The sequence below is a fragment of the Elgaria multicarinata genome, chromosome 23, assembly GCF_023053635.1.
Source record: "Elgaria multicarinata webbii isolate HBS135686 ecotype San Diego chromosome 23, rElgMul1.1.pri, whole genome shotgun sequence".
Classification (NCBI taxonomy): domain Eukaryota; kingdom Metazoa; phylum Chordata; class Lepidosauria; order Squamata; family Anguidae; genus Elgaria; species Elgaria multicarinata.
This window is the reverse complement of record NC_086193.1, coordinates 4,870,682-4,881,563: the sequence shown is the minus strand read 5'-3', so window position 1 is coordinate 4,881,563 and position 10,882 is coordinate 4,870,682. Positions and strand designations below refer to the sequence as shown.

The window sequence follows — 10,882 nt, the reverse complement described above, 5'->3', positions numbered from 1 at the left end:
CTAATCCCGAATCTGGATTGGATCGGGGGGATCTGGACCTCTCTAAAACAGATTCAAGGCAGATTGAGGGAGGACCAAATCGATCCGAGGATTGATTCGGATTGATTTGGAAATTAGGACATTGTTTCAAGGACTACACAAGGGAATTTACAAAAATGCATTCATCTCCATCATTTTTAAAGATAAAGAAATGACATTTGGCACCATAATAGCACTTAAGTAGGGCTTTATGCATTCCAAGTTTGAACCACATCAGTTCAGCTCGTCATTTTTAGGATTTGTTTTTAATGTTTGAAATTTTGAAATTATTTTTTCAAAATACACTGTCATTTATAAAGGTAAAGTCATGTAACTTGGCAAAATAATATCACCTACTTAGCGCTTTGGGCATGCCAGATTTGAACCACATTGGTTCACCCCCTGATTTTTAGGACTTTTGAAAGGATTTTCTCCTCAATAATTCCTCTCCCCATATTGCTGCCAGCCAGGTAATGTGTCTTGCATGCAGCATTTCCCTGTTTCTTATCTGAATGGGAAGGACTGGGTGTGTTAATAGGGACAGTTAATAGGGGCCTCCACAGCAGCACCACTACTGTGAGACATGCACACACATCTAAAGATCATTCTGAATAGGGGTGTGATCCGCTCCGATTAGGAGCGTAGAAGCAGTAGCGGATTGGCCTGCTCCGCCTTACCCAGAGGCGGAGTAGGAGCGGACCGCGGACCCCTAGAAGCAAGGCGAAGAGAAGCGACCATTTTTCGGAGCTCCTAGTTCAGGCGGAGCGCTCCGGTCGCCATCTTGAAAACATTTCGCCATAGGATTGCATTGCGGCAAATAATCGCGCATAACTAGGTTGTTTTTGAAGCTATCGTTCTGGAAATTCTTGTGCTCAGAGAGTCGTGGATGGGGGTCATTTTGAGACCACTCTCAACTTTCTGCGTCGTACGGGTCGCGCGCTAGAAGTTTTTTAAAAATCGGCGGGAAAAATACCTTTTTCAAAGGGCTGAGGGGCAGAGTCAGCTCCCGGTCATGATGATCCCAAAGTTAGAGGAGGGCATAGGCAAAACAGGTAACTTGGGATTCTGGGAAACTTCTCTTTCTTCATCTGAACGGGCTTTTCCCCGTGTTTTTTAACACAGTAGCCCCACCAAATGCACAAACACAACCTGAAATCATATACTAAGCCAAGAATAAGAGTTAGAAACACAGCACTGCTACCCACCCTAACTTTGGGGAACAACTGAAAAGATGTGGTGCAAGGGGATGAGCTCCCCTAGGGCATCTCATCGTGGACGTGCCCCCACTCTCTCCTGCACTGGAAGGCCATTAGAGCCTTCCAAAGAGAGTAAAACGGTGGAGCGATGCCTATTATGAGTTGAAGTGAGCGTTTACTTCTCAAGCTCAGAGCTGTTGGTGAAGCAATGGCTGTCTTGAGTTGAACTGGCAGCTGCTTCCCCCTCCCCCGGGCACGTCCCCCTATTGCTGGTAAAAGACAGATATAGCCTTTTTTTAAAAAAATCTTCTTGCTGTTTATTCAGCAACACTGCTGCTTTTAATTCCACCCCTCCTTTGTTTATTTATTTGTTTATTTATTCCATTTTATATGCATTACTGGCTTATCCTTGGCTCACTTCCTTATGCCCCCAGAAATGCCAGCTGCATGCCTGCCTGCCTTCCCTCCCTCCTCCCCTGCCCACCTCGCAGGGATGTTGTGTGTGTGTGGCTTTGACTCAGGGGAGAAGTCCTTCCTGCGCTCACTTGGAGTTTTAGAAGTTCCAAATTTTGCAGGTTTAAGCCCCGCCAAAAAACAGGGGATGATGGGACTGCCTTGAGTCTCGGCGTGCGTAGGTATCTCTGGATAAGCTTTCATGGTGGTGAGTTTGAGGTTTTTTTTTAACGTGCAAAATTGACGGAGCTATGGAAAGGGGTGTTGGATTTTCATAAATTCCCCAAAAATCAGGGGATGATGGGACTGCCTTGAGTCTCGGCGTGCGTATGTATCCCTGGATAAGCTTTCATGGTGGCGAGTTTGAGGTTTCTAACGTGCAAATTGACGGAGCTATGGAAAGGGGTGTGAATGGGGTGCCCGATTTTCAAAAATTCCCCAAAAATCAGGGGATGATGGGATTGCTTTGAAACTTGGCATGCGTGTGTATACCCCCATGAGGTGTCATGGTGCCAAATGTGAGGTTTCTAACTTGAACAGAAAAAAAGTTGTATAATTTTTTAGCTTTCAATGCAAGCCTATGGGGGGGGGAAACGGAGCTCCGGATCCGGATCCGGAGCTCCGAGCGGAGCGGAGCGGAAGTGGGCGGAGCGGGGGCGGGGCGGAGCGGCCCGATCCAGAAAATGGCGGATCTGCAAGTGAAGCGGAGCGGGGGGTCCGTGCACACCCCTAATTCTGAAGGCTCAGCCAGGGTGGTGGGAAGCAGTTTTCAGATCCCTGCCCAAGTCCCGGAGCTATATCTTATATACTACAGTGTGACGCTCGTTGCCTGCATTCCAATCAGCAAAACTTCGGGTTAAATTTAAATGAGAAGCAATTTACGCTGTCGTAAAGACGAGGGCCTGGTTGGCCACTGTTCTAATGGAAGGTTGGACCAGAGAGGCTTTTTGGTTTCATCCATTCTCTTACGTGCGTATTTATTTGATTGATTTTGTGATTTACAGTATTGATGTACCGCTCCATGTGAAAATAAAATCTGGAGTGGAGAACTATATAATATATTTTTAAATCATTTTTTTTGTTAGGAGTTTCAACAAAATAAAGCAATAAAGAAGCACAAACAAGAAACTAAAAGAAAATGAAACGTGACATCTGCAACTACATACTTTGAAAGCCTGTTTCAAATATCACAATGTTGGTAATGGGGGGAAAAGGATGGGAAAGTAGCATGAATTACACTTAGGCCTTTGCTAGAGGAGGGCTCATCCCGGTGCGAGGCCCAGGCTCATCCCGGTACGTCCAGATGATGCACAGGGGATCCCGGGCTCAGGCAGGGGTTAAACCTCCCTGGCCCTGGGGTAACCAGAACCGCTAGTGGCGCGGTATTTCCCACGGTCTCGGGCTGAGCCCCAGACTGCAGATGTGTTGCCCAGTCTGCTGCTTTCCCCGGCTACCGCACTTACTCACGAGTAGCTAGGAAAAGCTGCAGATGGTGTGCAACGCTCCACAGGAGCGCTGCGGCCATCAGGGCCGGGTGGGGAGATAGTGGGAATTGGAGCCAGGGGGGATGGGGGGGAAACAGAGCCAGGGGGGAAAATGGAGCCAGGAGGGATGTGGGGGGGAATGGAGCCAGGGGGGATGGGGTTTTGGTTAGGGTTAGGTTTATGGGGGGGGGGAATGGAGCTAGGGGCATAGGGGGAAAACAGAGCCAGGGGAAATGGGGGGAAAGCAGAGCCAGGGGGGATGGGTGGGAAATGGAGCTAGGAGGGATGGGGGGGGGGGGAAACGGAGCTAGGGTGGATGGGGGGATGCAGAGCCAAGGGGGATGGGGTTTTGGTTAGGGTTATGTTTATGGGGGGGAAATAGAGCTGGGGACATAGGGGGAAAACAGAGACAGGGGGGATGGGGGGAAATGGAGCCAGGAGGGATGGGGGAGGGAACGGAGCCAGGGGGGATGAGGTTTTGGTTAGGGTTATGGGGGGGAATGTTGCTGGGGACATAGGGGGGAAAACAGAACCAGTTATAAAGCAGCAGTGCGCAGTCTATGAGCTAGCAGGAAAATACACACACCCCTACCCCGACTGACATCAGCAGCCATGGAGCAGTCCAAGGGCACATGGAGTAGTGCAACCAATGGCTACAGCCTCACAGCTTCTTTAGTGGTGGCCACAATGGCTGGAGGTACACGGATCATGACCTCTGGTCGTGGGACGCCAGAAAGCACTCTGCCCAGTCCGCTTATGCTCTTGACGTACCACTACTGTAAGTGACTACTACTGGTCCATCACTCCCATACGCCGACACAATGGGTTTTCCTGGGGAATCCATTGCTCCGGTTTATGACATTGGGATGCTATTAGACATCTGTTTTGCTGGTGTGACATCAAAAGCATGAATAAAGCAGCAGCGTTGGAAACTGCCCCATTTCTCTAATCTCATACATCTTCATCTTCTGAAGGCAGGGAGCAACACGTTGGTCAATCTACTAAACTATTGGCTGCTGTTTGAACAGCGTGCTTGAATAGAGGGACCCTTGGTCTGATCCAGTAGGACTTTTCTGAGCACTTCAGAGAGTTCTGCTGCAGCAAATCAAAATCCTCTCTTGTCCAACATTCCATTAGGACCGTGGCCAACTAGGTGACCCCAAGAGTAGCCCACAACTGGCACATGAGGACAAAAACATCTGTCGGGTATGTTTGAAGGTACATTTCTGCATTGAGCTGGGGGTTGCACTTGATGGCCTTATAGGTCCCTGGCAACTCTTTTACTCCATGATTCTATGATTCTATGAATACAGAATCTAATATTGAACCACTTTAACTCACAGCCATTGTCAGCACTACCATACATCACTATGGGGCATTGGGAGAGACGCCCTCCCCCCTCCCCGCCCTGAGTAGCACACGATAGCAAGACGTCAGAGATGCAGAGAAGTATTTCGAAAAAACAGTCAGTATGTTGGTATGGCTTTTATTGATATGTTGTTCTACATGCCAATCATTGGATTATCTCCTTTTTGGATATAACAGGACTCCCTTTGGGTAGAGGAAGCAACATATTTGTTTGATGACCTAACTGGAGGAGAATCCCATCATATACGAGAACTCCTAAGGAATGGAGGGAATGGAGCTAAAGATCCAGGTATTATGATGCAAAATGGAGCCGGTTGGATTACGATTTCTGTTCGTGGTTGTTCCCCCCAACCCCCAATCATGGGTTGAAAACTGACGCCTCTTGGATCCCTGAGGGAGCTGAGACCACTTCCTGGGCTGGACATTGTGAGAAGGATCCTGAAACAAAAAGGATGGAGAGCAAAAGTTAAGGAATCTCTCAGAATGGAGGACAACGTTTGGGTTTTCAGAGGGAACCGTCCTGGCCGGGAGCTCTGGCACCTTGGAGGGTGAATGGGAAAAGGCTACGCAGGGCGACTAGTCAGAGAACGAATGCCTCTGTGTATAACAAATGTTGGCATATACTACTGTTATACGGTATTTTTTCTATATTGGTGGATTTTTTAAAATAATTTGGTCTCCCATCTTATGAACACTCACCAGGGAGTAAGTCCCATTGAATATTGTGGCCCTTACCTCTGTGTAAACAGGCATAGTGTGGCTCTATTGACCGGTAGACAGGTGACACTCGGTGCAAAGCCCTGGATGTTCCCCAGCCCCGGCAGTCTTTCTACCTTGGTAGCTGTTTTTTAAATTGCTATTATTGGGTGTGTTTATCTGGAAAACTACGTTGTTCCTATGAGATGGTTAATTTCTGAGTATTTATTTATTTACAGCTTCTTACTATGAACGGGGATGGAAGAGTTGAGTACCCTCGCTTCCTCACCCTGTCGCTAAACTCACACGGGTGCTTCAATCACTTGTTTGGTGACGCTCTGGCACTCGGGGGGAGACGCTTCCTCACTGGTTCTCCTCTCACTCTTCCTGTCTCAAGGACATCGGGATAGTTTTCAGAGTCCAAAGCTGGGCTTCTCTTCTGTTCTTCACTCCTTCACTCGATGGGGGACGGATTGAGGTGATCCTTCGGATGAGCATTCGTGTAAATATTTTTTATATTTAAGGGCTAAACTACCATGGATTCAATTCTTGGTGTTGTATCTTGTTTGGTAAATTGTTTTGGGACTTATTTGGTGGTGGGAAGTGATATATATCAAATAAAGTAACTGGTGACGAATCGTCCAATGTCAAATAATTCTTGAGGGAGTGAGGAGAGGTCCAGTCTTGGAAAAATCCCCACAATAATAGGCTTTGGTGTTACGCTTTTGATCTCAGATTCAGGGCCCTGGCCCTGGGGTGAATGCTGAGGCTTCTTCTGGGACTGCTGGGTGAGCTGAGACCACTCCCTAGGTAGGACATTATGGGAAGGAGCCTGAAATGTTAAGCAAGCTGTGGAACAGGGAACAAAGGCAGCCCTCTCAGACTATGTCCATCACTGCAGAGAACTCCACCCTCAGGAGAGGCCCGTGGTGTGATCCAGCATGGCTCCTTTAAGTTCCCATCTTAAGAGTTAGAGGAGAAATTTGTTTCAGATATCTATATGAAAATACCTGTATTGCACCTTCTAAGCCTATGTGTGGTGGGTAATGGAGTCCTACCTTGAACTTTCCGCTTTTCTCAATGTTGCAATGCAGTTCACCGGTCCAAGACCTGTACATACAAAAATGGGTACATGAGGGACGCTTTAGCAAGAAAAAAAAAAGCATTTGAGTTAGATAACTTCAGTGCTGGATTGAGGAACAAACAAAGTAAATCCTGGCACAGGGCCTTATATTATGAGGGGGCTCCAAAGTGGTTGGAGATCATGAAGATGTACTAGAATTGAAATCTAGGGGCATGAAAAGATCAGGAAAGGGGGAACTAAATAGTAAAATAAAAAATAATGAGAGAAATGCTCATGAAAACAATTAGACTTTTTATACAGACTTCTTAGCTATAACCTCCCATCAAGCTGTCTGTCTGTCCATCTCTCTCTCTCTCTTACTACAATGAGCAGAATCTAGCAAACTTTTCTTGGTCAAAGGAGGTGAAAGGCCCAGGATTCCCACCAGGTAAACTAGGAAGGTGCGCAGGAGGCAGACGACATCATAAGAGGGACCTGCAAAATATCCGTGAGCAATAAAACCCTCCTCGGATGGAGCTCTGAATCAGAAATGAGATCTCCACAGGGACGTTTACTTGGAGCCACGTGAGTCATCTCTTCAGCATCTGGCAAAGAGTTTTCTCTTCACCTGGGGATTTGGATGGTTTAAAGCTACTCCCCTCAGTGAGTATTCCCCAAAGGCTTGGGGTTTATTCCTATGCCGGATGGGTGATGATTCAGATGATCTTGGGGGAGGACTTTTCAATAATTTTATAATTATATAATAATTATATTATTATAATACTAGCTGTACCCTGCCACGCGTTGCTGTGGCTCAGTGAAACATATGCCTTATCTGTCAAATAATCAAGCATTTATAATTACAAATACGGAGGTTGGAATCAATTGACCAACGAAATCTACATGTCTCCAAACCCGGAGAATCTCACAGCTGTCTCCCCCGATCAATAAAAACTGCAGTTGGCCATCCAGAGCAAACAGTACTGAGCAAAGCCAGAAGAATACGTTCCAGAGTCACAGAGTGCGTCCCTTCTCTCCTCTTACAAAGGATTTGTAAAACAAAACTTACCAAAAGCAGAGTTTCCTGAGCAGCAGAAGCCAGGGCAAGTCGAAAGCCGTTGGTGGAAAGGATGGAGACGGGGTGAGCTTTTATACGGTTTCTTCCAGCGCTCGAAGGGGATGGTTCAGCGACATAAGTGGCGTTAATTTTGTTAAGTATACCCCTCCCATAGCTGTGCCACTTTTCCTGATTCTTATAATGAACACCCTCTGACTAACAAGTGGTTTCATGGCATTCCCTTCCTTGTCAGCCCACCTTGGAAAGGTGTTTCGCTCCCTTTGGCGGTCCTTCCTTTTGGCTGGACGTGATGTTCCTCCTAATGGATTTGGGATGTTTTCTTCCTTGGAATTGGCCAAGAATGCCGTTGAGTCACACTTCCTGCTCAGAGGCAACCGCAGGAAAACAAAATGGTGGTCGGATGCGGCCCAATGCCTTCCTTTCCAGCTTGACTCTCCCAAAGAAAAAGAAGAGGGAAAAGAAACAGGGACTTCCCCCATTCGCTGTTGTTTCCACCCCACAGACTTGCCCAATGAGTGGTCCTGTCCCCAAGGAGTGGGTCCAGCATCAGCCAGTCCCCATAACGACCTGCTATTTGCATAGAAATGGCAGCTCAGTGATATCCCTAAAAGTAACATTGCCCAAATGGCAGCTGTAAAGAAGCCATTTACACAACATTACAGGCACAGAAAGGACTCACTTGTTCACTGTGTGGCCACTCAGGGAGCGAGTCCTGGGGTGGGGGGGTAAGTGGATCAGTGACTGGGGTCCAGGAGGATGGGCGGCTGGAAATCCATCAGATTCTAGGACCTAGAATCTGATGGCGACATCCCTAATTTTTGCATGTTAACCAAGGCGTGATTAAGACATGCTGAGGCCCAAAGCCATATCGAAATTCAGAGGCCCCACAACACACGAACAAATGGGAAAAATGCATTACATTATACGAGAAAGGGTCATGAATGGGCACCACCAGGGTTAGGGGGTGAAGTGTTAGGAAGCCCTCTATGAAGACGGGTAGAAAAGCAAAAGTAAATTGATCTGAACTTCTTTTAAACTGGCTCTATTTGCACTTCTGGCCTCCAATAATACATGCAGAGTTGCCACGCTTAACTCTGTATAAGGCAACACTGCTGCACGTCACACCAGACTTTCCAATGTATTTGAGCCAAAGTAATTTCAATTCTATTACGTCTTTTGATTTCCAACCTGTTTGGAGGCCCCTCATAATATGAGGCCCCGAGCTGGGATGTACTTGGCTTGTTCCTAAATCCAGCACTGATGACATCTAACTCAAATGCGTCCCTCATGTACCCATTTTTTGTATGTGCAGTTCTTGGACCCGTGAACTTCATTGCAACATTGTGAGAAGAGCAAAGTTCAAGGTAGGACTCCATTACGTACCACACATTGGCTTAGAAAATGCAATTCAGGTATTTTCATATAAATATCTGAGTATGAAGGTATGAAGGCACCCCTGTGTAGGCGCGGATTGAGAGACTAGCTCTGGTGATGATTAAAGTGATTACAATCTTTAATCATTCTTGTCTGGACTCTGAACTCAAAACCCTCTGGACAGGCCCGTGGTGTGATCCAGCATGGCTCCTTTAACTTCCCATCTTAAGAGTTAGGGGAGAAATTTGTTTCAGATATCTATATGAAAATACCTGTATTGCACTTTCTAAGCCTACGTGTCGTGGGTAATGGAGTCCTACCTTGAACTTTTCCCTTTTCTCAATGTTGCAATGCAGTTCACGGGTCCAGGACCTGCGCATACAAAAATGGGTACATGAGGGACGCTTTAGCTAGAAAAAAAAAAAGCATTTGAGTTAGATAACTTCAGTGCTGGATTGAGGAACAAGCCAAGTAAATCCCGGCTCAGGGCCTTATATTATGAGGGGGCTCCAAAGTGGTTGGAGATCAAGAAGACGTACTAGAATTGAAATCACTTTGGTTAAATACATTGGAAGGTCTGGTGTGACATGTGGAAGAGTTGCCTTATAGAGAAAAAGCGTGGCAATAGATCATTTAGTACTGAAGGCAAGAAGTGCAAATAGAGCCAGGTAAAAAGGAGTTTTGCTTTTCGACCCATCTTCATAGACACTGAACCTAACACTGTTGAAATACAAACACCCGTTAACCCTTGTGGAGCCCTTTCATGCCCCTTTCTCGTATAATGTAATACATTTAACCGATTTGTTCGTATGTTATGTTCTTATGAAACATAACAAAAATGAAAGAGATAAAGCTCCATATTGAAGATTCATTCGCTTCCCCCTAATGTCCAGGGGGACATGGTTGGGCACGAAAGAAGTCCTACAACCCCCAGGCTTCCTTGGGTAGCCTGGGGAATGGGGGAGTCCCAGTTTCTTTTTCCTCTTCTTTTCCTTTCGGAGGGACACGCTGAAAAGGAAGGCATTGGACCACAGCCGACCACCATTTTCTTTTCCTGCGGTTCTCTCTGAGCTGCAAGTGTGAATCAATGGCATCTTTTGCCGATTCCAAAAAAAAACCACACCCCAAATCCCTTAGCAGGAACATCACGTCCAGCCAAAAGGAAGGACCGCCAAAGGGAGCAAAACACCTTTCCAAGGTGGGCTGACAAGGAAGGGAATGCCGTGAAACAACTTGTTAGTCAGAGGGTGTTCATTATAGGAATCAGGAGGACAGAAAAGTGGCACAGCTATGGGAGGGGTATACTTAACAAAATAAATGCCACTTACCTGGCTGAACCATCCCCTTCGAGCGCTGGAAGAAACCGTATAAAAGCTCACACCCCGTCTCCATCCTTTCCACCAACGACTTTCGACTTGCCCTGGCTTCTGCTGCTCAGGAAACTCTGCTGTTGGTAAGTCTTCTTTTTCAAATCCTTTGTAAGAGGAGAGAAGGGAGGCACTCTGTGACTCTGGAACGTATTCTTCTGGCTTTGCTCAGTACTGTTTGCTCTGGATGGCCAAATGCAGTTTTTATTGATCGGAGGAGACAGCTGTGTGATCCTCCGGGTTTGGAGACATGTAGATTTCGTTGGTCAATTTATTCCAACCTCCGTATTTGTAATTATAAACGTTTGATTATTTGACAGTTAAGGCATATGTTTCAGTTCACCCCCAATGTTAACTTGAAATGTTAGTTGAACATTAAACACCAGGTTAGTTTAGATTAGGGATGTGCACGGACCCCCCCCCCCCGATCCAGGGGTAAGTGGTTCAACCAGTGAGGTCTGGGAAGGCGGGTGGGTGGAAGTCCATCAGATTCCCAGACCAGTTGGGCACTTTGTCTAAGTTTTTCCTGATGCCCAGCTTTGGACTCTGAAAACTATCCCGATGTCCTTGAGACAGAAAGAGTGAGAGGGGAACCAGTGAGGAAGCGTCTCCCCCCGAGTGTCAGAGTGTCACCAAACAAGTGATTGAAGCACCCATGTGAGTTTAGCGACAGGGTGAGGAAGCGAGGGTACTCAACTCTTCCATCCCCATTCATAGTAGGAAGCTGTAAATAAATAAATATTCCGAAATAAACCGTCTCATAGAAACAACTTAGTGTTCCAGAT

At 46.6% G+C, this 10,882-nt stretch overlaps 1 long non-coding RNA gene across 1 annotated transcript; it reads right to left on the bottom strand.

Annotated features, from left to right (window-relative positions):
- Positions 1 to 4,638: 4,638 nt before the first annotated feature.
- Positions 4,639 to 10,241, bottom strand: LOC134413051 (uncharacterized). The gene is made up of 3 exons (XR_010026450.1): positions 10,112 to 10,241; positions 9,051 to 9,102; positions 4,639 to 4,957 (listed from the first exon to the last, which is right to left on the bottom strand). It is a non-coding gene; the product is annotated as an uncharacterized LOC134413051 (long non-coding RNA).
- Between the last annotated feature and the right edge of the window lie 641 nt (positions 10,242 to 10,882).